This window comes from Molossus molossus, unplaced genomic scaffold (assembly GCF_014108415.1).
Source record: "Molossus molossus isolate mMolMol1 unplaced genomic scaffold, mMolMol1.p scaffold_m16_p_16, whole genome shotgun sequence".
NCBI lineage: Eukaryota > Metazoa > Chordata > Mammalia > Chiroptera > Molossidae > Molossus > Molossus molossus.
The window spans coordinates 65,808,457-65,835,072 of record NW_023425351.1 but is presented as its reverse complement, the minus strand read 5'-3'; the positions used below and the strand labels follow the sequence as shown (position 1 = coordinate 65,835,072).

General features: G+C 59.3%; 1 long non-coding RNA gene across 8 annotated transcripts in view; it reads right to left on the bottom strand.

Moving 5' to 3' along the window:
• Positions 1 to 6,193, bottom strand: part of LOC118631647 — a 131,369-nt gene extending 125,176 nt beyond the window's left edge. For 6 of the 8 annotated variants that reach the window (XR_004959873.1, XR_004959870.1, XR_004959876.1 and 3 more), the window contains exons 1-3: positions 6,179 to 6,193; positions 5,586 to 5,733; positions 4,813 to 4,900 (exon numbers count right to left, since the gene is read on the bottom strand). This is a non-coding gene — a long non-coding RNA (uncharacterized LOC118631647). Of the gene's footprint in view, positions 1 to 4,622; positions 4,638 to 4,812; positions 4,901 to 5,585; positions 5,734 to 6,178 lie in introns of those variants that run through there. The other 2 variants (XR_004959872.1, XR_004959874.1) reach the window with 2 other exon arrangements.
• Positions 6,194 to 26,616: the final 20,423 nt, after the last annotated feature.

Here is a 26,616-nt window from a genome sequence, read left to right as displayed (position 1 = left end):
CCTCCCTGCCCTGACCCCTGGGGATGCTGACACACTCGGTGTTCAGAACTCTGCTTCGTACAACACAGGCTTCCGATGACGTTCACGCGGGCGCTGGGGGAAACAGTACTGCTCCCCGCTCTCCAGGCAGCTCCCAAAATAACAAGTAAAATGCAGGGTCCTGGGCCTGCGGCCGGGTCTCAACACGGGCCGGTGGCTGCCCGGGGCGGGGGCAGAGTAGCTGCTTCTGCGGGCACCGGAGGAAGAACGTGGGCGAGGCCTCCCGGAAGCAGCCGGCAGAGGGACTCTTGGGAACAAGGAGGCGTCGTGTCTGCTGCAGATGGAAGACGACCCCAGCAGAGTTTAACAAAACCCTAAAATGCATTCCCATTCCAGCGACACGCCGCGGCCCAGGGTGCCGTGATGAGGCAGGGAGAAGGCGCCCCAGGGAGGCAGAACCCCGCGGAGTCCGGGTGCACCCGCTGCTCTGCCAGGTGCGGCCCCTGTTGCGAGGGGTGGAGAAGCCTGTGGTCACCAAACACCAGCCACCTCAGGGAGACACTGCCGTGTGCCACACGCACGCACACAGGAGTGTGCCCGCACTCCCTCTACGTGCCAGGGAAGAAAACCACGGCACTCGGGCCATGTTCCCTGGCTGACGTACCTTCACAGCGTCCGGACTCCGACCTGAGACTGTTTCACTCTCCACTAAAGGGATGCGCCCCCTTCATGGGTTCGTTAGTTGAATTATTATTATTAGTAGTATTATTAGTATTATTATTATGTTTAGTGTTCCTTTTTCATTGAGATGTAACTGACACATAACATTATGTTTGTTTCAGGTGTACAGCGCAATGATTTGCGACCTGCATCTATTATGAAATTATCACCACGATAAGTCTAGTCACATCCGCCAACATGCATACGTACAGTGTGTTCAAATGTGGATGTAACTCTGGTTTTGTGAAACAGTCACACACCCAAAGAAAGGTCGCAAGCAAATCCTCTCCCCCACACTGTGTGGGAGCCGGCGGCGGGCTGAGGCCCACCGGCCCTGAAGCCAGACCGGCCCAGCACCGTCGGGGGGCTGGCACAGACGCGCCACTAACAGCTCATGCTTCCCCCATTCGAGCTTCTCCAACTGTCCCTGGCCAGGCCCACTGTCCCCTCTCCATCTCCTTCCACCCATAACGGGTCCTCCGTCGTCCCTTAACTCTCAAGACCGTGACACCTCCGAAGATTATCGGGTGATGACTTTGAAACACGCCCCTCCATTTCGGTCCCTCTGGTATCGTCTCACGATTAGATCCGCGCTACGCATCTCCATTCCCTGCGGCAGAAAAGTCTCCTGGCCAAAAGGACATCGAAGTCATCCGTGATGACGACCTTCGCCCCGTCATTTCTCACCAGGAGCGGTCTCGTGGATGCCCGGGGAGGGGCTGGGCAGCCCGGGTCCGGGGAGGGTCTCCGGCTCCTACGCAGCCGACACAGAGATGCCAGCGTCGTCCACTCACGCCAGCTTTGCTTACAAATAAAAAACATTTTTTGAAAAAGAATAAACCTCAGAGTTCAGCTTAAAAAGACCTTTCATGCGGTGCCTCTCCCCCCCCCCCCCCCCCCCCCCCGCCTCTGTCGCAAACTACAATACGTATGTTTATCTTGCTACTGAGAAGGGGGATATTAAAATACTTGAGGATTTGCCCCCCCGCCCGGCACGCCGGCTCCCACCGGCGGCCGGCCACATGGGCCGTGCGGCACAAGCAGCAATTAGGGCTTCGACAAACACAGGGATCTTTCCTGAGGTTGGAAGGCGCTTGAAAGGCCGGCTTTCTTCAAACTTCCAGGAACTGAGTGGCCCGGAGCCCGTCTATTTAAAGGTCAGCCCCGCCCGCTGTGTCTGGGGGGCTGCCAGGGACATGAGCTTATTCCCGGGCTGTCCGCAGCCACCGCAGCAGTGTCCCTTCAAAGCGAGGGGAGGGAGCCGCAGAGACAGAGGCCGGAGAGAGGTGGCAGACTGGACGTGCCGGACGCCTCCCCCTTGCCCGCTGTGCCCATTCAGGGGGTCCGCAGGGTGCTGGTGGTGGACAGAATGAGCTCCTCACATCTCCGAATCAAGTCTCGGTCCCCACTTTCAGGGATGCGATGGTCCTTTATGTCTCCCTTGAACTCGGCTTTCTGGGTCCGACCTCTGGAGACGCAGACGAAGAACAGGTGGCAGGAGGTGGCCCCACCCCCCTTTCTAAGGTGACCAGAGGGGCAACAGCCCACCTCGCCCACCAACTACATCCAAAACCTTTTGAAAGCGTGTCATCCTTAGCTCGACCTCACCTCACACAGCACCCGTCTATGCTAATGCGTATGCTCATTCCGTGTGCGCTGACTTCTGATTCAGGGGTGCTGGGCGCTGAGAAGACACTGACAGCACCCCTAATGGCATGGGGCCCGATGGGAGGGGACTTGGCACAGCTTCCCACCCCAAAGTCACCCATCTGACCACATGGACACGTCCACACACACCCCACGTCATGAAGTCAGTGAGGTAGGGAAGGACATAAATCCCACAGACCCTGTGCTACCCGGCAAGTTGTCCTCTGCGGGGAGGGACTGATCCCGCCCGCCAGGCACCTGTGAGGGCTTCCGGGAGGAGGTGGCACTTGAACGCTGCCTTCAGTGGGGCTCAGAGAGACAAGGAAGAGCAATCTAGGAAGGAAATACAATGGGACCCCAAAGGGCCTGGATGGATGATCATGACTGGCTGTCCAGGCTGAAGTCCCAGTGGGCGAGAGTCCAGGGGTCCTTCAGACATGCTCCCGGCCTCCGCGCACGGAGCTCCAACTAAATGACAGTCACCGAGCTACATCAGCCACCCGCACGATCCTGGTCCTCCCCACAGTGCAGAGCAGCAGGCGACCAGGTAAGTCACTGCCGCTGGGACCTGCTGACTGATCTGACCACAGGGCCATCTGGTACCAGGGCTGAGGGCTCTGCAGACACAGGAAAGGTGCTGGGGGGATGCAGGGAGGAGGGGAGGCAGGGAGGGAGGGAGGAGGGGAGGGAGGCAGGGAGGCAGGGAGGAGAACCCTGCCAAGACTGTGATTCAGTGCAGACCTTCCCGGGTGTCCGATTAGCCCGAAAAGACTTTGAAACCAAAACCAACAAAACAAAAACATGCAGCGAGCCAGCCAGGAAGCGGAGCACAGAACCTCCAGGACGAAACGTCACCAGAGGGGACCCAGGAAAGGGACTCGGTAACCAGAGTGTCTTCGGCTGAGTTCCCCAGACAGACTCTGAGATGGGAATTCTGGCTTCATTCTGGGGGACTCTTCTCAGGAGAAGGAAGTGAGGGGCACAGGACAGGCGGGGGGGGGAGGGGGTGCTCAGCTGGACACCAGCCGCAGCCCTGTCCCACCGGGGCTCTGGCATGTGGACGGCATCAGAGTTCACCCCACTTGGAAACAAGGGGGCTGGCCTTTTGTGCCGAGGCAGTAGAAGCTGGGGACGGGGTGAGCAACTTCCTGGATGAGGCAGCAAACCCCGAGAGGGGCTGCCATAAACCAACAGCTGGGGGTGAGTGTGCTGGACCGGCAACAGGGACCTCGGGCAGGACAGGGTAGTGTCCACTACGATTAGTCATAACTAGTGACTGGGGGGTGACCAGGAATGAGAACAGCCCTGTTTTTTTGTGTTTTTTTTTTCACATTTCCTGCAGTCGGGCTGCCTAAGCCAGAGACGGAGCCGGGCCTGAGTCAGCCCCTCGAATGAGTGTTGTCTACATCTGGGACCGTGAGGGACACAGAACAGAGGAAAAACAGCACTCTGGGACAAGCGGCCGGATAGACTCAGGTCGGTCTGGAGGTGAGACAAGACCCTTCGGAGAGTCTGATCTTGTCTCTGCCCCTCTCTCCGAAAGAGACTCCGTGTGCGAAGTCCAACCCAATGGGCTGAAGACACAACCTTCCTCTCCCATCCCCCCACCCCACCAGAGCAGGAAGCCGAGGAGACGCGTGGAGATCGGTCCCAGAGAGTGTACGCCACCAGACGGGCCAACGCCAGTGCCTGGCACACGCCTGGTGCTCAGGAAAAGCCGAGCAGCTTGCGGGCTGCACACACTGTAACCTCCACCAGCACCTCCAGTGCCCCTCCGGCCCTTTCCCAGAACTGGGGACCCATCTGTCAGCGGGGCTGCCTTCACCACCTGATGCTGGGTCAGCCCCACCTCGGCTTGTCAACTAAAGGCTTTTGCTGTTTCCACGTGCCCATCAACACACGAATGGATACACAAAACGAGGTCTCTCCGTTCGACGACACACTTATTATTCAGCCACAAGGAGTTAAGTACTGACACGTGCCACGAATGTCGAGGACGGAAGCTGGGCACCTCACGCCAAGTGCAATGAGGGGACAGGAAAGACCACGTGTGTACAGCATGCGTCCACCGCTGGGAACCGTCCGGACCAGGCAGATCCCTAGACACAGAAAGGGGCAGGCTGGTGGCTCCCTGGGGCCGAGGGAGCTAAGGAATGAGGGCTGATTGCCAATGAATACAGGGTTCCCTCTGGAGGGTGGTGAGAACTGTTGGAAAGTGGCTCACAGAGACGAACTTGCGCACTGGGCATGGGTGGCTCCCAGGGATGTGCATCTACCTCAGTGCCGCTGCTCCTGGACAGCGGTGCTGTCCCTCGACGGAGGACAGTAGCTCGGCCCCCAGGAGATCCCCACCACCGCGCAGAAATGCTCCCGGTAGCTTCTAGAAAGCAGTGTGCTCCTCTGACCCGCTGCTCGGACACACGGACCTGTGTCCCCAGACACAGCCTAAGGAGCGGGAAGACACACCGCAAGCGCTCAGGATCGCCACCTCCCCAGAGGGGCCACGCAGCGGACAGCCAGAAACTCTTCTTTGGTCTCCTGCCGCGGGCGATTCCTAAACAGTGGGAGTTAAATATTTACAGAGCTGTCACTGTCTGTTTAATGTTCGATCTGTACTTGCGAAGCCTGATGCAGGGGAATGCGGGAGGGATGGGGTTACACAACCCAGGGAAGCGCCTCGCAAGGGCCTGGCAGTGCCAGCGAGCTGGCCTCAGCACCCCCCAGGTGTCTGCAGCCTGCTGCCTCCTCCCCGACCCTCCCCCTTTCCCCTCCCCTCCCTCCCCCCCCCTCCCTCTCTCCCTCTCCCCTCCCCCTTCCCTCCCCTCCCCCTCCTCCCCCTCCTCCTCTTCCTCCTCCTCTTCTGCTGGTGTCCTCTGGTTGGGAGGGGCCTCCAGTGTTTAGTCTCCTTGTCCCCACACCCACTGAATACGATAAAATATCCTTCTTCACCAAAAGCCACAGGTCTCCTAGCTCTTAATGTTTTGTCAGGGTTCCTGAGACAATGGGGTGCTGTGGGGAGAGGTCTTCCTTAGAGTCCCCACTGCAGAGAAAGCAGAGCCCCACACGGGGGCAGGGAGAGGCACACGGTGGACGGGGAGCACTTTGAAGCCTCCCCCAAATCTTCCTGCTCACGCTCGTGCCGCTTATCAATGCCAGGCCCCCACCTGAACACGGGACATCCGGCTTCAACCGGCTCTGCCTCAGTTTCCCCTACTGCAAAAGATGATCCAAAGGCCCACCTGCTTCAGAGTCGCTTGTACTACGTGAGGCGGCACCGTGGGGGCATCGGGCACCACGTCACCTGCCTCCAATGCCTAGATCCCGGCTCTGCTCGGATTCAGCTGTGACCACGGCAGTTCCTGCCACTTGTCCCAGCCCTGCCCGGGCCTTATCAGCAACCGAGAATAAATGAGGAACGTTTTTGGTATCCGTGCCGCTGGTGATCGTTCATTCTAGAAATTCCCACCTGGTCCGTTCCCCCGGGGGGACCCTAAGGAGAGGCCGAGGGAGGGAGGCCCAAGGACGTGAGCTGCCGGTGCTGGGCCTCCTTCCCCCGGAGCCAGGAAGACAGCCCAGCAGGCCAGGTCCTTCTCTGGGCTTCTCTCTGCAAGGTGGGCTGAACCCACAGAGGAACCTCTGAATGCAGACAGGGAAGGAGGGGCCCAGGGGGGGAGAGCCGAGAGAAGGTGAGGAGGGAGCCAGCAGGGGTGCGGAGAAGGGGACCCAGAAAAAAGCCACTTGCAGCCACTTAAAATAATGTGCGGGGTCTTTGCAGTGAGCTGGGCATGAGTGTGCCCTGGGGGGGGGGGGGGGACTGCTGTCCGGGAAACACCTGCTGCCCCCTTGCTCCTGACTCCCGGCTCTCCTCCACGTCTGCTGTGGTCCGGGGCCACTCACGCACATCCCGTCGTAACCCTCCTTGGGGGGACGTTATCTCGAAATAAGAAACAAAGAATCATAAATATAAAATATTTTACTTTCATAAGGTAATAACTTACCAGTTATACACGCACGATATCGAAATTACAAATAACTGTGACCATCAAAGGAGGCCTGTCCGTCTTATGCTTCCACCTGAGGCTGTCATTGCGAACCAGGCTCGGGCGCCGGGTCCCAGGGGAACGACTCTAGCGCCCAGGGCCGGACCTCACACACACTGGCTCCCAGAAGACAAACTCCCTGACTCCTCAGTGTGAACAGGTCACTGTGCGAAAGACCGTCCCGGGTTTCGCTCATTTTCCCAAGGCCCCTCGTAAGTTTCTTCTTTCTTTTCTTTGTTTATCCCTTTCTTGTGATTTGCTGAGAGGGTCCTCTCTTTCCTCCCCTTCTCTCGGTGAACTGGTCTGACTCCGCCGAGTGGCCCCCAGCCCGCCCCCAACAACGCTCTCCCTGCCCTGCAGCACCGGGTACAGTGGGCACCTGCACCGGCCATCTCGTTCCGTCAGGGGCTCTCCTCCCTCTGGGACGTGGGGTCCCACGAGGCAGGGATGTGTGTCCACGCTGTTCTTCACGCCCTGTGTCGCCCCTAGTGTACTGGGCGCCCATCAGTACCCGCACGCAGGAGGCCTGTGATCCCACCAGCCCCCACAGCACCTCCACCTGCGCCAGGAGACCCCACAGGGTGGGCAAGACGTACAAACTCTGGTATTTGATCTGCTGTGGAGAGAGCAGCCTGGGACCCAGCTCCTCCACAGTCCCACAACCATAAACAGGAGACACCTAAATATTTTCTCACAGTCGCACATTATTGGCCGATCGAAAGGCTGAGTCCCTCTTTGGCCCACTGACTGGAGATACAAACTGTCTTTCTTGCAAAATACACGCCCACGGTTCAACATCCACAAGTTCTGATTTCCATTTCTTTCCAGTACGGCTGACCCTTGAACAACCCAGGCGTTAGGGGGCGCTGACCACACCCAGCTGAAATTCCACATGTAACTTTCGGCTCCCCCAATACTGGATTGTCCCCGGTATCCACGAGACCCGGGTTCCAGGGGCCCCGCAGACGCTAAAATCTGGATGCTCCCGACCGCCCTGTAAATCGGCACAGCTCAGTGCTCACTGTCAGCCCCTCACATCTGCGATTCCAAACCGTGGACGGGAAACAGAACAGCCATTCAGCGGAGAACCCACCCAAACGTGGACCCACGCTTCAAGCTCATGCTGTCCGAGGGTCAACTACAGCGTGGAAGTCAGCCATCTGCACAGCATGTGGAATTCAGACTCCCCGTAGTTTTACAATTTTTTCCTCTATTTTCTTACAGCTGTTTTGCCCCTCAGTAATTTGGTGACAACTTTTCTGCAAATCGGTATGATGTGTTCTTTCCAAAGTACTAGACTTAGTTTTCATGCAACAACCCTCTTTTTATACCCAAGTTTCCTCAGTTTATGTAATATTTAATTACCAATACAACTAACGTTTGGCCAGCAAACAAATCAACAAGTGGTAAAAGCCTTCTGGGCACACCAATATAAAAAGAACAAACAAACATTGAAATAGTGTTTACCACGTGCCAGAAACATCTTCTGAGCCTTTACACACACTAACTCACTTAATGCTCATTATCACCCTGGAAGGCAGGCATTAGGATTAGTCTGGTGGTACATATAAAGCATACAGGCACAGAGAGGTTAGTTAACTTGCCCAAGGTCACACAGCTAGTCTGGGGCAGAACAAAGCTTTGAATCTGAAAAACCGGGCTTAGGAGTAGCCCACCAGCCGGAGCGAGCCTGGGGACTCCTCAGTCTGCTGCACAGAGAATGGGCATCATCCGTTAATCGGGTACAGCAGCCAAATGGAGTCAGTTAAGAGTTTCTGCACTTCTCGCCCTAGACAGACGGATGTTTACGTCTGGCAATCAGTAAATGACTGACGGTCGTCGGATGCGGGTGGGCTGGGCCCGTTAGCAATGAGTTTATTAGCGCATCTTTTCCTGTTATGATGACTCTGTGCCCTGTGCAATCTGAGGGCAGGAGCCAAGATCTGGAGGGACCTAAACTTCCTTCCGTGTGGCTGCGGCACGGCCAGCTGGGGGGCGGGGGGCAGCACGGGAGATGAGGCTGGGCTCAGCGTTCAGGCAGAGGTGTCGGTCAAGAGGCTTGGGTTCAAACCCGTCTGCAGATGCTCTCGTGCCCAGTGGGCGGCTGCTGCTGCTCCTGGCAGACGGCGCGGCGGAGCAGATGGCCAGGCGGCTGGCGTGCTCGGCAGTCCGTGCAGCTGACGGGGAGAAACTCAGACATGAAGGCGGGCTCACGGGAGGCGTGGGGGCTTCCTCCCACTGGCCTTCCGAGACCCCCAGCGTGCCCACACCGCCAGGCCGGGAAAGGCCGCCCACACCTGTGCCGGGTGAGGCCCCGGAGGGGTGGAGGCCCTGAACAGAGGCCGGGCGCCCCTCCAGGCAGAGCAGAGAGAAGGCGTCCGATTGCCAGGCTCCCGCTGCAGTGTCCCTTCGACTGTCCTGTGCCACAGTCGGCAACAGTGTCCGGGAAGGCTGCTCGGAAGGGGCACACCCCCAGTTTCACAAAACGAGGGAGAAGCACTAGGCCTCCAAATGCTCGAACCCAGGCAAACTGGCACCGTGGCACGAGATAACACCTTTCCAGAAGACAGACTGCGGAAGAGGAAACGCTCTCCCACCCAAACCCCTCCCACGACAGGTGTGGTCTCCCTACGCCCTGAGAGAATGGGCGCACTGCGTGGTGCACCGAGGCGGCTTCACCAATCCAATGCACCCACAAACACCACCGCAGGCTTCCCTGCTCCCCGTTTAAGAGTGGAGAGCTGGTCACGTTCCTGTGCTCCACGTGTGCCCACGTCACGGAGAGGGGATGCCAGCAAGCACTCAGCACACCCTGTGTGCCACACGTATATTGTTGCACTTAACCTCATCCTTCAGCAGCTCAGGAGCCAGGGAAGGGGTTAGCCCAACACAGGAGACTAGGAGGGAACTTGGCATCTGCCTTCATCAACCTGAAGGCTGTCATCCTCCGTGAGGGGACTGTTTCATCAGAGGGCCCCTCTGAGGGTCAGAACCCACAGAGTTGGGAGAAAGCCCCCAGGAATCAGCAGAACCATCATCACCATCTTTCAATGGTAGTGAATGCCCCATCAGCGGAGGCAATCAAGGGCTGATTGGACAGACAGGTGGCCAGGTTGCTATACATGGGATTCAACTTATCTCATGGGTGGTTAGATAGGTCCGCAGCAGAAATTCTGTGAATGAATCAAATCTGAAGCATTTGCACAGAGGACCTAGTGTGTGCTGGAAACTCTACGGAGAACACAAATAAACAATGCAAGTCCCCAGCTCCAGTCCCCTAGAGCCTAAACACAACGGGTCGAGTTCATCCATTGGATCAGAAGTCTGTGAGCATCCCTGGGGGCCCACTGGGCTCCAAACAGTGCCTACAACACGCTCACGCCGCGAAGGCCACAACCGTTGGTGGCAACATTCCCCCAGATAGACGAGGACACAGATCGGACAGTTCGCTCAGTAAGTGGAGAAGCCAGCATTCAAGTTCAGCCAGCTCTGCCCAACTCCAAAGAGCACGCTCTTTCCATGACACAGGGGTGCAGTCATACAGAACCTGGTGCTCAGGGGAGCCCCTGCCCCAGGAACGTCAGAACTCTCCCAGTGCCTCCACTCCCCACCCACAGCCTTCGAGGTCCTTCCACCACTTGCCTGATAGGGCCGCACGGGCCCAGGTCAGTCTCGGGGGCACTGCCCCCCGGAAGGCAGGCTGCAGACGGGCCGGCTCTGCTGGAAGAGATGAAAGGCCGTGCCGTGCGCATGAGGTCCGAACAAAGGTCGACTGCTTTCATCAGGAAAACCCCAAATTACCCACTTTTACACACAGTCTTTCATCTCCTACAGGGCAAGCAGAGGCTGCTTATTAGAAAAGCTGCCTTGTCCACAGCCTCCCTTGTGGGTGGAGGGCGAATGTCAGCGTCACCCTCAGAATCACTGCGCAGCCTACACTGCGGGGCGGCTGGGCCGTCGGAAACACAGGCTCCACTCTGCCCTTTGCCACAGGACGCTGACTAACCGGACAGAGAGGAGGTCTGTCCAGACCAGCCGTTACCGCTGCATAGCGCGGCGCTGCCAACAGACGGCGGTCCCCGGAGCTGGCTGCAGGAGCCGCGGGCCAGCCAAGCCACCGCTGTGCGCCTCCCACACACGGCTGCAGCCCCAGGAAACGGAGGTTTGGGACCGCAGCGTAAATGCACAGGAGGGCTGACCAGCCCTCCATGTCTTCCTCCCTTCTTTCTCGCTCCTCTCCGGCCACGCTGGTATGGGGCACCTCCACATCACAGACCCCTGCGGTGAAAGACCTCGAGGTCACCGACACTGCTCCCCACATGCAGACGAGCTTCCTGAGGTCGTTACAGAAGGCAGGCCAGCATCCTCGTTCAGGGGGTCTGGAGGACAGACAGACGGCGGCTCCTGGCTGCTGCTAGGAAAGCCGGTGGCCCTCTGAATCCCCGCACTGCTCACACTGGCTTTGCCACTTCTAGTCCAAAATCTACGTTCCACTCGTGACTGTAAGCTCGTAAGACCAGGGGCCCGGCTTTAATCTTGTGTGTCCTCGGGACTCGGCCAAGCACCTGGCCCAGGGGGCTGCTTAGTAAACATGGGTGGGTAGCTGGACATATGGATGGATGGGCGGGTGCAGGAATGGACGAGTGGACAGACGGAAGGTGGGTAGGTGCACAGGTGGCCCGAAGTGCAGGCAGGACAAGGGGCAGGGAAACAGGAGGCTGCAGTTAGGGATCATCAAACACGCCGCCTGCAGCTGCCAGAACCAGGGAGCTTGCGGACCAGGGCCTGGCGAGGGCCCCTCCACACCCTCTGCAGGTGTGAAGACTCGACGGGAGGGGCCTCGCCCGAGGTCACGTGACTGAGGATGAGGGTCTCCATGGGAACACCCAGCGTTTTTGGCAGCTTCAATCGTAAAGAAAAAAAATGGTGACCACCGGCAGTCAGAACCAAAATGACCCTGGTCCCCCCGGACGTGTGCACACAGAGCCACTTCTCAGCCTAGTGCTGCAGAACTGTGCTGGAATCCAGACGGAGGGGGCACAGGGGGGAAGGCAGGCAGGTCCCCACTGTTCCACGGCGAGCTTGAGGTGACAGCCAACGGATGTCACCATGAAACCAGTACTTCTGCTTCACCCATAAATCTCAGGACTCTTCAGGGCGAGGAGGAATGGAGCTGCCTGGGCACCAATAACTCCTGCTCTGAATTATTGCTACGAAAAAGCAGCCCAGATCCAGAGACCAGAATGACACTGCCCATCTCCAACTTGGTTACGAAGAACACAGACGAATCAGTCCACGGTCTCTTCTGACAGTCTACCGTGCGGTCAGTCCTGGGCTAAGGGCGCACAGAGGACAGTGAGGAGCCTAAAGCCTGGACCGAGCCCATAGTTCAGGTATTGACTGCCCGCTGCCCATTGATTCTCTTGTTCGATCACTGCTGAGCACCGGCCTGCTGCCCCTCGGCTGGATTTTGGAGTTTGGGTCTGTTCTCCGCTGAGCATGCAGAACTCGAGCTCAGTTCAACGAGTGGTCAGCCCCATCGCTCGTGTCCAGTCTCTATGGTGCTTTTCCATTCTCAAAGCACTTCCCTGACACGGACAGATTCGACCCTACGACCCAGGGAAGACAGCAGGTAGGCGTTCCCACGCTCTCCCACTGCACATTTAGGGAAACTGAGGCTCTGGCATGATCACCCAGCAGAACGGTGAGCTGAACTCGCGTCTTCTGCTACCAAGTCCTGCCTCCCTGTGAGGACGGTGAGAAGTCGGTGCTGGGAAAGGCCCCTGGTGCAGGGACCAGACTAGACCACGAGGACTTGGCTACGTGGGAAGTGAAGGCAGACGTCTCGCGAAAGAGCACAGAGCGGAGCTGCTCAGAGTCGGCACAGCACACCCAGGGGCTTGAGACAGCTCCTGACCTGGCCAAGAAGCCAAGGCAAAGCAAAGCAGAAGCCGCTTCTGTCTGGGCCCCGTCAACCATGAGCAGAACTGAGGTTCCACCGTCTCATCTGTACAATGAGAATAATGGGTCCATCCCATGTCCAGAGTTGAGTGGGATCGGGTGAGACACAGGCCTGGCAGGCACAGTGTTCCACGCTGCCTCTCTCCACCCAAGGGGACCTCCGTGCCACCACGTGTGTGTGTGTGGTTGAGTGGATATCCGCATACAATGAAATAGACCACTGTGAGGCATACGGCAGTGTCATCACCTCTGTCTAGACCCTACACATTCTCATCACCCCGAAATGGAACCTCATACCCATGAAGCAGTTCTTCTCCACCATCTCCCACCCCCAGCAACCTGTCTGTATGAATTTACCTGTTCTGAATATTTCATAAAAATGGAAGTCCTGACCAGTATGGCTCAGCGGTTAGAGCCTCAACCCATGGACTGAAGGGTCTCAGGTTTGATTTCTGGTCAAGGGCATGTACCTGGGTTGCAGGTTCATTTCCTGGTGCTGGTCGGGGTCATGCAAGACGCACCCAACCAATGTGTCTCTCTCACATCAATGTCTCTCTCCCTCCCCCCCTCCCTCCCTCCCTCCCTTCCTCCCTTCCACTCTATCTAAAAATTAATGGAAAAATATCTTTGGGTGAGGATTAAAAAAGGAATCATACAAGATGTGACCTTTTCTGCCTGGCCTCTTTCATCTTGCATATGTTTTGAGGTTCGTTCATGTTAAAGCATGTATCAGCACTTCATTTCTTTATACGGCTAAATAATATTTCATTATGTATATGTGTGAATGGATGGATGGTTTGTTGGATAGATGGATGGATGGACAGGTGAGTGGGTGGATGAATGGATGGGTGGGTAGGTGGACAGACACATAGATAGATAGATATAGATAGATAGATAGATAGATAGATAATGAAATAAATATATACACATTCCATAATATATATACATGTGTATTCCATTGTGTGTGTATCTATATCTATGTAGGTAGACACAGATGTAGACACATGCATCCCATTGTGTTTATTAACGTATTTCATCCATTAATAGACATTTGGGTTGTTTCCACCTTCTACTGTGAATAGTGCTGCTATAAACATTTGTAGACAGGATTTTGTGCATGGGCCTATATTTTCAATTCTCTTGGGCATATACCTCGGAGTAGAATTGTTGAGTCATAAAGTAATTCTATACTTAACTTTTCAAGGCAGCACCAAGCTTTTCCCCACAGAATACAACTTTACATTCGTTTGATGATTGTACTGGGGCCATGATGAAGGGACACCTCCTGGTTCTGACTGGCATTTCCATTTAGTCATGTGCCTGCCGGACATTTGCGTGTCTTCTCCGTATTATCATTACTCTAGCCTTCGCTCGTTTTTACGTTGGGGCCGACAGTCTGTTGTTTCCGAGCAGGAATATGACAAACACCTGGGCTGCCTCAAGACGACTGATCAGGTTGTACTGGGCACCACAGACCGACAGGAGCTGGAGGGGGCAGCCCGGCCACAGGACGCCACACGTGGGCCCAGGGCAGGACAGCCCCGTGTGCAACCCCAGCCCTGCACCTGGAGAGGCCGCGGGAGCCCCTGGGCAAAGTCCAGGGTGAGCAAGACCCGACTGAACGGCCTGGACAGCGGGACCTGTGGGAAAGGTCGGGGGAGGGGAGAGAGAATGACTGGACACCTAACAACCTTCCTCTTGGCGTGGAGTGGCCGAGCAGGGCCCTTCAGGAGGTCCGTGGCCAGCTGGTGTCCATTCCCACAGCAGAAGAGAAGGACATGAGGGTCGGGCAGAAGGAAGTGCCCGGGCCCTGGAGAGCTTTGGGAGGCCCAGTCCTGGCAGAGGCTGCCCACACCCGTCATGGACCACGGACGACCATGGGCAGACTGGACCCACCCACGCGCAGGTGCTGACGGGGTCTCGGGCCGCCATCTCCCACGGAAAACCTTTGCCCAAGAGGTGTGGGAGTCACCGCCTTCTCACACAGCCTGGCATTCACCTCGATACTCCGTGGCTCCCCAGCACCAAAGGGCACACGCCGGGCTTAGCTCCATGGCTGGCATCTCTGGTCACCCTGGTGCGGGCGGAATCCTGGCTTGAACGCCAGGTGCTGCGGAGCAGAAGTCAGGAGGACATCAGGTTGGGTTCGAGGTTGACAGGGAGGACGCTGGGGACACCACCCACTCCAAACCAGCAGAAAGCACAGGGACCGTGCACACACCTGCACAGCGAGGCCAGCGGGTCGAGGTGACGCGAGCTGAGCCCTGTCAGCAAGAGGAGGAGGAGCGAACAGAAGCGCCACCTGGGTTCGAGCCTAATGCACGATCTGCAACCTGTCAACTCAGGCAAATTCCTTAACCTCACAGAGTCTGTCTTTCCTCGTCTCCCACAGTGGGGACCATCAAACTTCTCCCCTGGCCCGGCTCCAGAAGGCTGGCTGGCCATCCCCGGGTGGCGTGCTCACCTGCATGAGCTCTGCAGCCTCTCCCGGGGTTCAAATCCCCACTCGGGCACTTGCTTGCTGAGGGAACTTTGGCAGCTGTCTTAACTCCCCCGAGCCTCAGTCTCCTCGTCTGTGAAATGGGAGCAGTGACCAGTACCCGCATGGAGGGGGGCGGTGAGCATTACATGAGTTAGCACGTGTAACCCGCTGAGAAGACGCCGGCAAGGGCTCATAAATTCAAGCTGGCAGTTAGGATGGCACACCCTCAGGACAACCAACAGTCCCTGCCCTCCACAGCCCGTGCTCCGAGTGCGCTCACTAGAGGTCACCGAACTCCAAAACAGAGGGTCCTCTCCAGGCATGGACAGCCCGCAGGCTCCCCTGGCGAGGGGTGCTCAAATCCAGGTCTCCTCCGCAAGCCACCCTGCCCTGCCCTCCCCATCCACCACCTTCCCGCACAGAGCCTCGCCCGTTCCTTATCCATCGGAACCAGCACCGCCCGAAACCCTGCGGTGCAGTTCGGTTAAAACAGTTACTGGAAAGGAAAGCTGCCCTTTCTGTCTTCGCCCGAGATAAGAGGAGTCAGGTCTGAGAGGAGCCAGGACGGCACCCGCAGCGCTGACCCGGTCACAGCACGGAGGCTCCGCATCCCCGAGCGGGACAGCCTGCCCCAGATACAGTGGGGGCTGAGCTCCAGTCCCTCAGCCTCCCCGGGCCTCGGTTTCCTCCGTGTGTAATGGGGAGTGCGCAGCGGTCGTCGTGGATAAGAGCCAGGGAGCCCCCTGCACAGCCTGGCGTGTGGTATTCTTGGGGACGCCTGCACAGCAGGTGGCAGGGGTGACCGCCCGAGTGAACCCCAGCTCCGGGGCTGGGCCCTGCAGAGCCTGTGCAAGGCCAGCAGGTGAGGTGCTGGGAAGGCAGCAGTGGCCCTTGGCTCCGCTGTGCAGGTGGAAAATACCACGCTCAGGAGGACGGCTCCAGCCTTCCCAGAGAGCTCCCGACACAGACGCACCTGGCCCAGCCACGGACAGGCCCGTCGGAGCAACGTCCAGGACAGAGGAACGTGGCTGCCGCCAAGAGGGAGAAGTTGCCAAGGGGGGCTGGGCAGAGGCTGGAAACAAAAGGGAGAGGTCACCCAACTCCAGAGTCCTGGCTGTCCGGCCTCCTGTGTACCTCTGCGTGGCTCAGAGACGGTGTCCGGGTCCAGCCTGCTGCGGGCTCTCGGAGCACGGGCTGAGGCTGGGGACCTGCGGGAGGCTGCAGTAAAGCTCACATCCCCTCACTTCCCAGAATCCTCTTCCACTGCTGGTGTGGGCAGAGCTGCTGCGAACAAGCATGACCTGGCCCTCGCCCCCTTCCCTCTCCGTCTCCCTTGCTCCCAGCGCCTCTCACCACTGGTGCTGCTGGGTGCTTCTCCTCCTGGTGACAGTGGCCCTGACGGCCCCCCACACACACACCCACAATCTCAGGCACTTCTCATCAGACTTGAGCACGCCAGGAAGCCAGTAGTCCTGAGATCCACCTCAAGGGTGCAGACAATGGGAGTTTCTCACCGGAGGTCCCACGACGCGTTAGAAACTGAGCCCGGAGCCCAGCTGGAGCCCACATTCTCCTCCTGATGGAGGCCAGCGTGTGCACAGGTGACGAGGACCCGCGCTCAGGCCACCCACCATCTTGACAACAGGAAGCCCAGGCCCCCCGAAACGACCCCGCGTGAAAGACAGACCTGGCGGTGTTCCACGGAGTCACGCCACACGTGGCCTGGACGCAGTCGCTAGAGAAGGAAAGCAAGGCGGCAAATTCCACGAGGATGACGCGGCCACAAAGCCCAGGCGGCGGATGGCACGAGGGCCGCCCTGCCGCCGTGTAAGTGAGATGGCATTTCCCCCTCGGTCCCAGGAAGGCACCGGGACAGCTCCGGGCCACGGAGGCCACGGGAGCCACGGGAGCCCGCCCTTGTTTCCTGCGGGCCAGGAACTCCATCAGGAAGGAGCTGAGTGTAGCCTCCTGTCCGGCCTTCCGCTTGCTCGGCTACCACCCTCTGTCCCCACCCCCACCTCACAGTCTCCCCCACCATCACCAGGGTGATGACTTAGAAAGCAGAGTCCTTTGAAATGGCGAGGACTTCATGGAAAAATATAAAGATTCCACATTCTCCTCCTGCAGCTCAGGCTTCCAGACCCCAATCTGGTCACTGTGTGACAACCCAGGAATTTGTCACAATATAGATGGTCTGGTCTGTAGTTGGCTTTTTCTTCCCGCCAGCCTCCCCTCCCCTGTGGCCACCAGCCCGACATGCACCCAGCAAGCTCACAGAGCGGGGGTAGGACTTCCTGCCACCCCCGCGGTGCTGGCCATCCTTACGACTTCCGGAAGCACCACAGGGGAACGGGGCGTGAATACAGCCGGCTGGTGTCACTGTCATCAGTCTCAGAGGGCCAGGCTCCCGCAGGCCCCTCTGTCCGTCCAGGACCAGAGCCTGGCAGTAAGCACAATGGGTTTGGACATTTCTGGGGAGGGGCGCTGGCAGCCCGGGGAGCGTGGTCAGAGTGCTGGGGAAGCCTGGAACCCTCACCTAGACCTGCCTCACTGAGCCACCTCCGAGGTGAGGGCCAAACAGCGTTTAGCTCTTGCGGTAGCGGGGAGGACTATTTACATGTTGGCACACGGTTGGTGTTCAATGAAGAGGAATAAACACACAAGCACCGAGCCACGAAGGCCTGAACACCAATGCTGTCTGTGACACCGTGGCCAAGACTGTGCCCTCTGACAGAGCAGATCGGGGAAGCAAGGCCCCTCCCCCCGCTTGCCCCTCTCAGCCCAGCACCTAAGAGCACAGGACACCACATGTGACCTTAAGCCGCTTCTCACCCTCTCTCACACCAAGGGTTCTGCTCGCCCGGCCTGAATTCCCCCCAGAATCTGTGTCGCTATCTAACCACTTCTCCTTCTCAGGAAGATGAGAAATGTCACTGCTGTCTGAATTCAAAACGTAATGTCAGCTGGAAACCTCAAGGCCATTTGGAGGCATTTCTTTTGGTGCTAACGAGAGAGCAGATGAAACCCCAGGAATGGCTTGATTAACCCTGCGCGCAGCAGCCGGGCGTTGTGCCTCGACTCGCTCGCAAGCCTGCTGCAGCACGGTCGTTAGGTCGGTCTACAAAGGCAGGCGGGAAAGGCATTCGGAGGAAGAAGAGTCCACCCGTCCTGAGATCTGCAACCAAGTGACTGTGTGACCGTCAGCAAGTTCCTGACCTTCTCTTATCCACCAGGAGGTCACTTACAAAGTGGTGGCCAGAATGGCGGCCGGGCTTCATCCACTGCTTGGTGCGTGCCGACTGCGTGGAGGCGGGCTCGGTCCACGGAGGCTGCTGCACGAGACCAGACAGCGGCTTCCGACGCCACGTAGCCCTCGCGGTTCTGCAGGTGGGCCGCTCCCTGTGCGGGCCGGCTCCCGGCTTGTGGGCAGCTGCCTTCTCAGGGTGCGCTCGCGGACCTGCCCTGGTGGGCACGCAGGAAACGTCTGTCTCCCACTTTGCAAGGTCACTAGTCCCATCCCAGGACCCCCCCTCATGACCTCATCTAGCCTGATTACCTCCCAAAGGCCCCCCACCTCCAAAAAGCACTGCATCCAAGGTTACAGCTTCAACCCATGAATTTGGGGAAGACGGACTTTTCACTGCAGCCAAAGGACTATTGGGACCCATTTCACAGATGGGGGATCTGCGGTCCAGAGGCAGGACGGACCCAGGCCCTCTGAGGGCACGGCTCCGCGCCACGTGAAGCGACGGAGCAGACAGCCGGTGATGCCGGCGAGCCCCTGGGAAGTGCATAGCAGCAACCACCTCACTGGTGCCGGTGATTCCACGTGGAGAGGCATGAGAAGCCCCCACGGAGCACATGCTTGCTCAGCGGCCCACGGGCCGCAATTCCCAGCCCGCGCCGCCTGGGCAGGTGCTCGGCAAACAGGATGAATAGAGACACGGCCAACGCATGTAGAAACCTCACACGGCGCCGCAAGACTAAGCGGTGCCGCCAATAAGCACGCCAGCCCTCCAGGGACTCACGGAGGCGCATCCTGCAGGAAATCTCTGGCCATCACCCCCAGAGCACCTCTGAAACCAATCGGTGCCCAGCACAGACCGCGCACCGGAGAGCAGGTGGGAGGAGTCAGGGCCCATGATACAGGCTGGGCAGGGAGCACGGTCGAGTCCCACCCCCAGCAGGCGCCCCTGGAACAGCAGGACGTGATCACGCTCCAGACAGAAGCTGGTCAGATTCCCAGCCGAGCACTTGAGCACGGAGCCTGGGGAACGGACAGGGTGACTGTTTCCCCAAGGAAGCCAGGCAGCTACGAGCACCCAAAGGACTCTGCTAGGCCGGGGCTCTGCAGACACGTGCAACACAGCGTGGCCTCACTCTGCGTGGGCCGGGGGACGCATGCAAGGTCCCAACCTCATGCACCCAGCCCGCATCATGGGCACAGGGACCCAGGCTCAGAAGGGCCCCGGGCTTGACTTCACACTGTTCTGTCAACACTGGAAATTCTTCATGCACGCTGACCAGGGAGCCTGCATTTCACTGTGCACTGAGCCCCAAGTTTTATGTAGCATGTACTGTGGTGCTGACAGGACCCAACGCCTCCCCTACCGCCTCAGTCTCCTGGAGGACAAATGGGGGCAGGAGGCCTGCCCCCCAGCTGCCAACGCTGGCCTGCGACACGCGCTCGGCATCTGACCAGCGTGGGCTGCTTCCTCCTACCCCAGGGCCTCCACTGGCTGCCAGGAAAGCAGGTGTCATTCCAGGCGCTGGCTGGTGGCTTGAGGGTCCAATGACACCCAGGGACCACAACCTCGGCAGGCAGGGGGTGCTGACACCACCCGCAGCACCCTGACACAGTGAGCTGGCCACGGAAGGAGTCGTATCACTTGGGGGTCCCAGTGCTGTCCTGGGTTGAGGGGTTACTGTCAAACACGGTATTTGGACAAGGTCTCTCCTGGACTCTCCGGGTCTCTCCATCTGCAAAACCAGATCACCCACCAGGGGAAGAAACCCTCCAGTCCCCACCTGCAGCCACTGGCAACACCCCTCTTCTGCCCAAGATGAGCTGTCAGCGCCTCGAAGGCAGAAAACAGGGCATCAGCCTGGAGTCCCTTCGCGCCTGTGTCCTCACACATCCCCGCACAGCTGCAGCGCTCGGGGGCTGCCCGGACCTGACCCTCTATGGGGCTGAGCTCGCACGGGAGGGAGGTGGTCCCACCGTCTCGTCCTGCTCACAGAGCCGGTATCGTTACAAGTCACCAGGGGCCGCTCCTCAGTGGAGGGCTGGGGGCTTCTCCAACACTACATTTCTACACACCCTGCATTTCCTCCAAAGCCCTCCTATTCATTTCATCGTCAGGGAAAACGCTTAAGAAGAGGAAGAGGTCATGTCCTCGTATAAACACAATTCCTTTCCCATTACCAAATCCAAACTTTCCGTTTCTGATCCTATTTCTCTTTAAAAGGTAGAAACAATTCTCCAATGTGCGTTCGCTTCACCCTCTCCCGCTCTCTTGCTTCTCCCAGCTTCCCACAGCTCGGACCTTCCTTCCAGCAAGTTCCTCTGCAGACGGTCCGCAGGCCGCCCTGGGCCCGCCCTCTGCCTCAAGGCTCCTGAAAGGCAGGCTGTGCTGGAAGCCCCCGTTCCTGGCGGAGACGGGCTCCAACAGTGCTCATGGGACCCCCCGCCCCCCACGATGGGGACACTGGAGTGGCCGATGTCCTCAGTGAGCAAGGGTGGGACAGGATCCCACCCCAGCCCCAAGCTCTCAGTGCAGCACCCCCACCCCGCCATGGGCTCCTCAGCTCTCCACACTCCCCCCAGCAGCGGTCCCTGGGCCTTCACATCCAGCCTGGTGACACCCACTCAGCTCTCCACACTCCCCCCAGCAGCGGTCCCTGGGCCTTCACGTCCAGCCTGGTGACACCCACTCAGCTCTCCACACTCCCCCCAGCAGCGGTCCCTGGGCCTTCACATCCAGCCTGGTGACACCCACTCAGCTCTCCACACTCCCCCCAGCAGCGGTCCCTGGGCCTTCACGTCCAGCCTGGTGACACCCACCCATCCGGGCTGACACTTCTGTGGATACATCACAACTACCCTGCGGCATCGACCTCGCCACCCCGCCCGCCGTGGTGTTCTCTCTCTCTCCCTGCGGCCAAGTGCTGCTTCAGCAGCCGCCACGGGGCGTGCAGCCTGCCCCGGACTCTGGTCCTGCCCTCCCTGGCGCCCGCCTCACCTCCTCCCAGAGCTCACCCCTGCAGACACTGCCCGCCCAGCCCAGGGGCGCACCAGCCGGCAGCGCGCTCCTGCCCCCGAGTCCGCAGGCTTGCAGGGGGCGCCCGGAACGCAGGTCGTTCCCATCGACAGCAGTGTGGCAGCCTCTGGCTCGGCCGCAAGGGTGCATGGCCTGTGCACGGTGCCCCTGGACGCCCACACGTGCACCTGGACACGTGCGCAAGGAGCCCACCCGGCACCGTTCACAGCAGCACAACCACCACGAGGGGCTGGAGGAACACACAGAGCAGGGGCATCACCCCAACTCAACACAGAGCGACCTGCAGTCCCCACCACCTGCATCTGCCTCCTCCAGGACTGAGAACACACCAAACCGTGTGGCCTCCTAACAGACCTGTGGTGCGAGTGCAGGGACGTGACCTGTGGCGCCCGAGTCCCAGAGAGCCCACTTCCGTGAAAGGAAGGACCCGGGACGGGAGAGGAGGACCCTGGACTTCACGCAGCCTTTTTTCTTTTTTAATTTCTTCGGAAGCAGGGATTCTAAGCTAACATTCCACATCCCTCACCGTTTGCTCATTCTGGGGGTGGGATAAGGGCTAAGGGACCTTTGCGGCTCCTTGCTTTCGGTTCCCCATCTGGACACTGGGCGTGACGCGAAGAAACGACCCCAGACCGGGACCGCGGATCCGGAGCCAGCAAGTCCGCCGGGAGGGCGGAGGCAGGCAGAGCTGGGCACGCTCAGGGCCCGGGCTCCGCCTCTCAAAGGGAGGCAGGCGGCCTGCGTCTGGAACACACTTCAGCACGAACTGGCCTTCACCGGAAAAATGTGCCAGACCCCGTCCCCTCTGTCACCACCGTGCTCCCCTGCCGAGGAACCAGCCTCGGTCATTCCCCCACCGCTCCGTGAGGCTGGCACTTTCCCGGGGTGACTGTGACTCAACGGGTCCTCTCAACAAGCACGTGAGGGGCACAAGGCTTCGCCTCCTCATTGAAACTGAAGCTGGAGCCTCAGAGAGGGCCCGAGAATGGCCTGAGCTGACTCAACGGCTGGGACACAGGGAGGCCGAAGCAATGGCTCGCAGCTCTGACTCAGACTCGGGGTTCACCATGTGTCAAGCTCAGAGGCCGGGACTAACAACGCGCCAGGCCCCACCTCTCAGATCATCAGATGTTCACAATAACTTGGCATCCCAGAAAAGTCAAGGCCCAGAGAAGCCAAGAAGCCTACCTAGGGTCACACAGCCAGGCCCCGAATTTTCTAACATGCCCCGACAGCCTCCCTGGAACATTTCTCCATCAGGAAAATTCTTTTTGATTAAGAGGATGCATGAGTGTCCGGGGCCCCCGGTGGGCTGCCGGCTGGGAGCTGGTCCTGGCCAGTGTTTATTTGTTTATGTCATCACCTCCCGCTAAACCCCTGCCCGAAACTTCTCAGTGACTCAGAAACCTCACCACCAGCAGCTGCTCCTTGGTTGGGGCCAGATAAGCCTCCACGGGGGAGGGTCGGGTCAGGGCAGTTCCTGGTAATCAGTGGAGCTGAGCCCCTGTCCCCAGAACACCACCCCCATGTGATGGGAGGCAGAGATGGTGGCAGAGAGACGGGGTAGAAAGACCCCTACCCCAGCACCTGCCCTGCAGAACGACCCAGACAAGACAAAGAAAGGGGTCAGAGCCTGCCCACCCCATCATGGAAACAATCCGCTCCCCAGGCAGGGGACAGACAGACACCCACACTCACAGGGGCTTCCCATAGGGTCTACGAGCCCAAACGGAGAGCATCTTGAAACACCATCAGTCCCGAAAGCCTGTTCTTTCACCCGAACCCACTGGCCCTAAGTGAACAGCCTCTCGGGTCCTAAGTTCAGAATAATAATAAAAAGGTTTCCTTTTGGTCTGTTTGAGGCAACTGGGTCTTCTTTCAAACCTGCACACAGCCCCTTACTCTGCCCCTCCTCGGGCGACTGAGAACCACCCCAAGTGGTTCCTACTCGCTCCCTTCTCCGCGCCGGCCTCCCGGCCAGCCTGGGCATCCCCGGTGACTCTGGTTAACCGGGCACCTGAGGGAAGAGGCTCAAACTCGCCCACCCCGGCCCAGGCTTCCAGAGGCCAAGGTCACTGTCCGGCCCCACTACCCAGAGTCCCGTGTGCAGTGCTGTAGAGCTTCAGTGGCCTCTAAACGCACTCGGGGATCAAAGGGGCTTGGAGAGGGGTGGGAGGCCCGGCAGGGCCCCTCCGGGAATCTGCTCCCTTCATTAACTTCGGAATTCCACCGGCCAGTGTTTTCTCAAGCCTTCTGACACTCGGCGCTCACCAGGGCGGGGGGGCTGCGATCCTCACACCCACAGGCTCCAGATGTAAAAGCCAGGACACAGCTTCCCGGGCGAGGGAGGGGCGAGGCCGGCAGCACCGGCTGCCACAGCGCCCCCCTGGGGAGAAACTAACATTTAGAGAGCAAACAGCAGCTGGCCGCACTGAGGTAAGAAGCAGAGATCCCGCCTGTTGCGGTCTGGATTTGGTAGAAGAAGAAAGTGTGGCTCAGAGAGGTTTAGGAACCAGAGCAAGGTCACACAGCGACGCAACGGCAAAGCTTCAAAACTGCGTTGTGTTTTGCTCCCACGGGGCACCTGCCCCCTGGGCTCTGCGCAGGGTCACCAGGAGAGAAACACTGTGAATGGTTTGCCGGCCGAGTCTGGAGAGCGGGGACTCTCAACGACAGGCCTTGTTTGCTTAGTGACCGGTGTTTACACGCTCCCGGAATGTGCCTGGGTAACCTTCCAGCCTGGCAAGGTGGACGTGCCCCCCCTTTTATATATGAAGAAACAGGTTCAGAGAGACCCAGAGAACTGCCGGCCTCTGTCTGGAGCGCGGAGGAGCTGGCGCTGCGATCGGGCAGCCACCCCATTCCTGCCGCTGCTCAGCCAGCGCACTCGGACGGTGCAGCGAGGTTCTGCCCAAAGACCCCACTCCTCCGGGGACCCCGGTAGGGTCCTAGTGCTCCTAAAAGCAGGGTCTCCAGTGTCCCAGCTTAGAAGAGAAAGTAGACAGTCTCCCTACCAAAGAGGGTAGAAAGGGCCAGAGAAGGAAGTGACCTGCCCGAGGTCAACAGCCCTGAAGGCCAAGACGGCAGGAGAAGGTGTGTCGGGTCGTGTGGCCCAGGAGCTTTGGGAGCAGAAAGAGCTGTTTTCAGAGCTGCCCGTGTGCCCCAGGGAGACCTGCTCGCCCCTCTGCGCTCTAGTCACTTCAACACTGAGAAACACCATGATCTAGTGCCTACCCCACCGGTCGGCTCTGGGCCTGAAACGGAAGAATGTCTGCCATGTGCCCAGCATGGAGATCAGCGTAATACATGGTGACCGTTCCCCCATCACCGCCCCAGGGGCCACCCTCCCTGCAGACTCGGGCAGGTGCTCCGAGCAGCCGGAGCGCAGAGGAAGCGGGAGTCTCGTTCCTCGCCGGGACCACCCTGCGTCTCCTGGAGCCCGAGCCCACCCTGCTCCCGGAGGAACAGGAGACAGCAGGCCCATCACAATGGGCTGTTCCAGGGAGTGAGAGATAAAGGAGAGAAATCCAGGCTGTGGCCACATGATAAGTGAGGGAGCAGCGGGAGGGCGGGGGACATGGCAAGAAGAGGGGGCGGAACCTGCGAAGCAGAAGGGGCAGCGCTGGGCCTCGGAGCCCCTCCCGCCCCAGGACAGAGCTGCTGCACTGCAAGCGAGCAGAACGGCCCACCCTCCGGGCCTCCGCAGAGGGGCTCCTTGGGGCCCTCCTGTCCCTGCCCTGCTTGGCCACAGCACAGCGAGCTCAGCACCCAGCATGCTGGCCTGCGGATCACCGCCCACCCGAGGGCGCAGGCTCCCTGGAGGCGGGAACCCCCAGGCGTCGGACTGTGGTTCCAACCCCACTGCATCTCAAGGTCCAACACGGTGCCTGCCTCCTTCACACAGTGGGGGGCTGAGGTCTTAGGAAAGTCTGTCCCTCTGGGACAACAAGCAGGGCAACCAGTTCCAAGGGCATCCCATGCCCGGCAGTGCTCAGCACACACACACACATACACACACACACACACTCACACACACACACACCCCCTTTTGGCTCCCTGCTCTGCCTTCTCTCGGGTAAATAACCTTGGGAAAGTTAGATGGCCTCTCAAAGCCTCCAAGTTCTCACCTGTAAAATGGGCACACCACTGCCCACCGGGCGAGACTGTTGGGCTGATTGAGTGATGTGGACGCTCCGAAGGACAGCGTTTCCCTTTGTCCTTTTCAGGGAAGCTGATATGATTAACGGTGATGCAATGAACCATCTGCTCTGATGGACTGTGATGCAACAAGTAAGATGCCTACTGTGTGTTTAGCCTGCGAGCAAGATCATCGCGTGTCCTGACCTCAGAGCTACGACTTTCTCGTGTGGGAGAAAGACGAGAAACCGGTACCTTGCGGCAATGACTGCACTATCACAACACACCCGGGGGCTGAGAGCCGAGTGGCGCGGAGTAACCAGAGGCTGTTATTGCCATGAGGTCAGGGAAGGCCTGCCAGGTGCCCCTGGGCATGAGCGGAACTGGGGACCCAGTCAGTAGCAAACCCCAGTCCCCGCCCCCAGTGCACTCTGGGCGGCCAAGTGCCAGGTGGCCCTAGGTGTCCCGGGCACTCAGGGCACTGGCTGTCTGAGCTGTCACTCTCCTGCGGGCAGCCCGACACTGAGGCGACCTCCCTGGGCGCCGCCAACCTCCCAGCTGCCGAGTCGGTCCTGCTTGTCGGCGGCAGGGACTCCGCAGCCCTCGGCTGCCAAGTCCGAGGCCAGTGCTGCCTTCTCACCGGTGCTGACCTGCCACTCAGCCTTCCCACGGGCTCCCAGGACGCTGACCTTTGATCAGCTGTCCATGCCACCCAGCAGTGCTCAGCTCAGAGTCCAGCACAGCCCCCTGGCTCTGCTCAGAAAGACTTCAAGGCCAGGCGACACCTCTCCAGTCCAGAGCCTCCCCGCGGCAGGGCCCCCGCCCGTGCTCCGGTCGTCTGCTGTGCCGGGCGGGGCGCTGGCTGCCACGCGTCAGCCTCAGCACCGCAGTCCTCCACACGTCTTGTGAAGTGTGCCCTGATGTCACCCTGCTGACGGGGAGGGCAAGGGACCCAGCCGTCACCTGCCCGGAGGCACACAGCAGGCACAGGTGGGAGACTCAGGGCGGGCCCCTGGGCTCCACAGCACCCTGCTGTCTTCCAGCTGGGTCTGCACTCACGGCCCAGAGCCCCAAAGTCGGCCCTCGTGCCACCTTCCCCACCCACTCTCCCAGGCCCACTTCACCCGCGGGCACGGCTTCGTTCACCCCCGCAGCAGGGGACACCGCGCCCCAGGAACTGCGTTGTCTTGCAGACAGAGTGCCATGCAGGAGAGGCCTGGCCTTCCAGCCCCTGCCGCCTGCCCGATGCAGACAGACAGACACTGGGGAAATCAGTGACAGGCACGTGACACGTGGCATCAAAGGAAACAGGGTGGCTCCCCGGAAGCACCATTCTGTCCATCTGTCTCCCCCGCACACCAGCACGGAG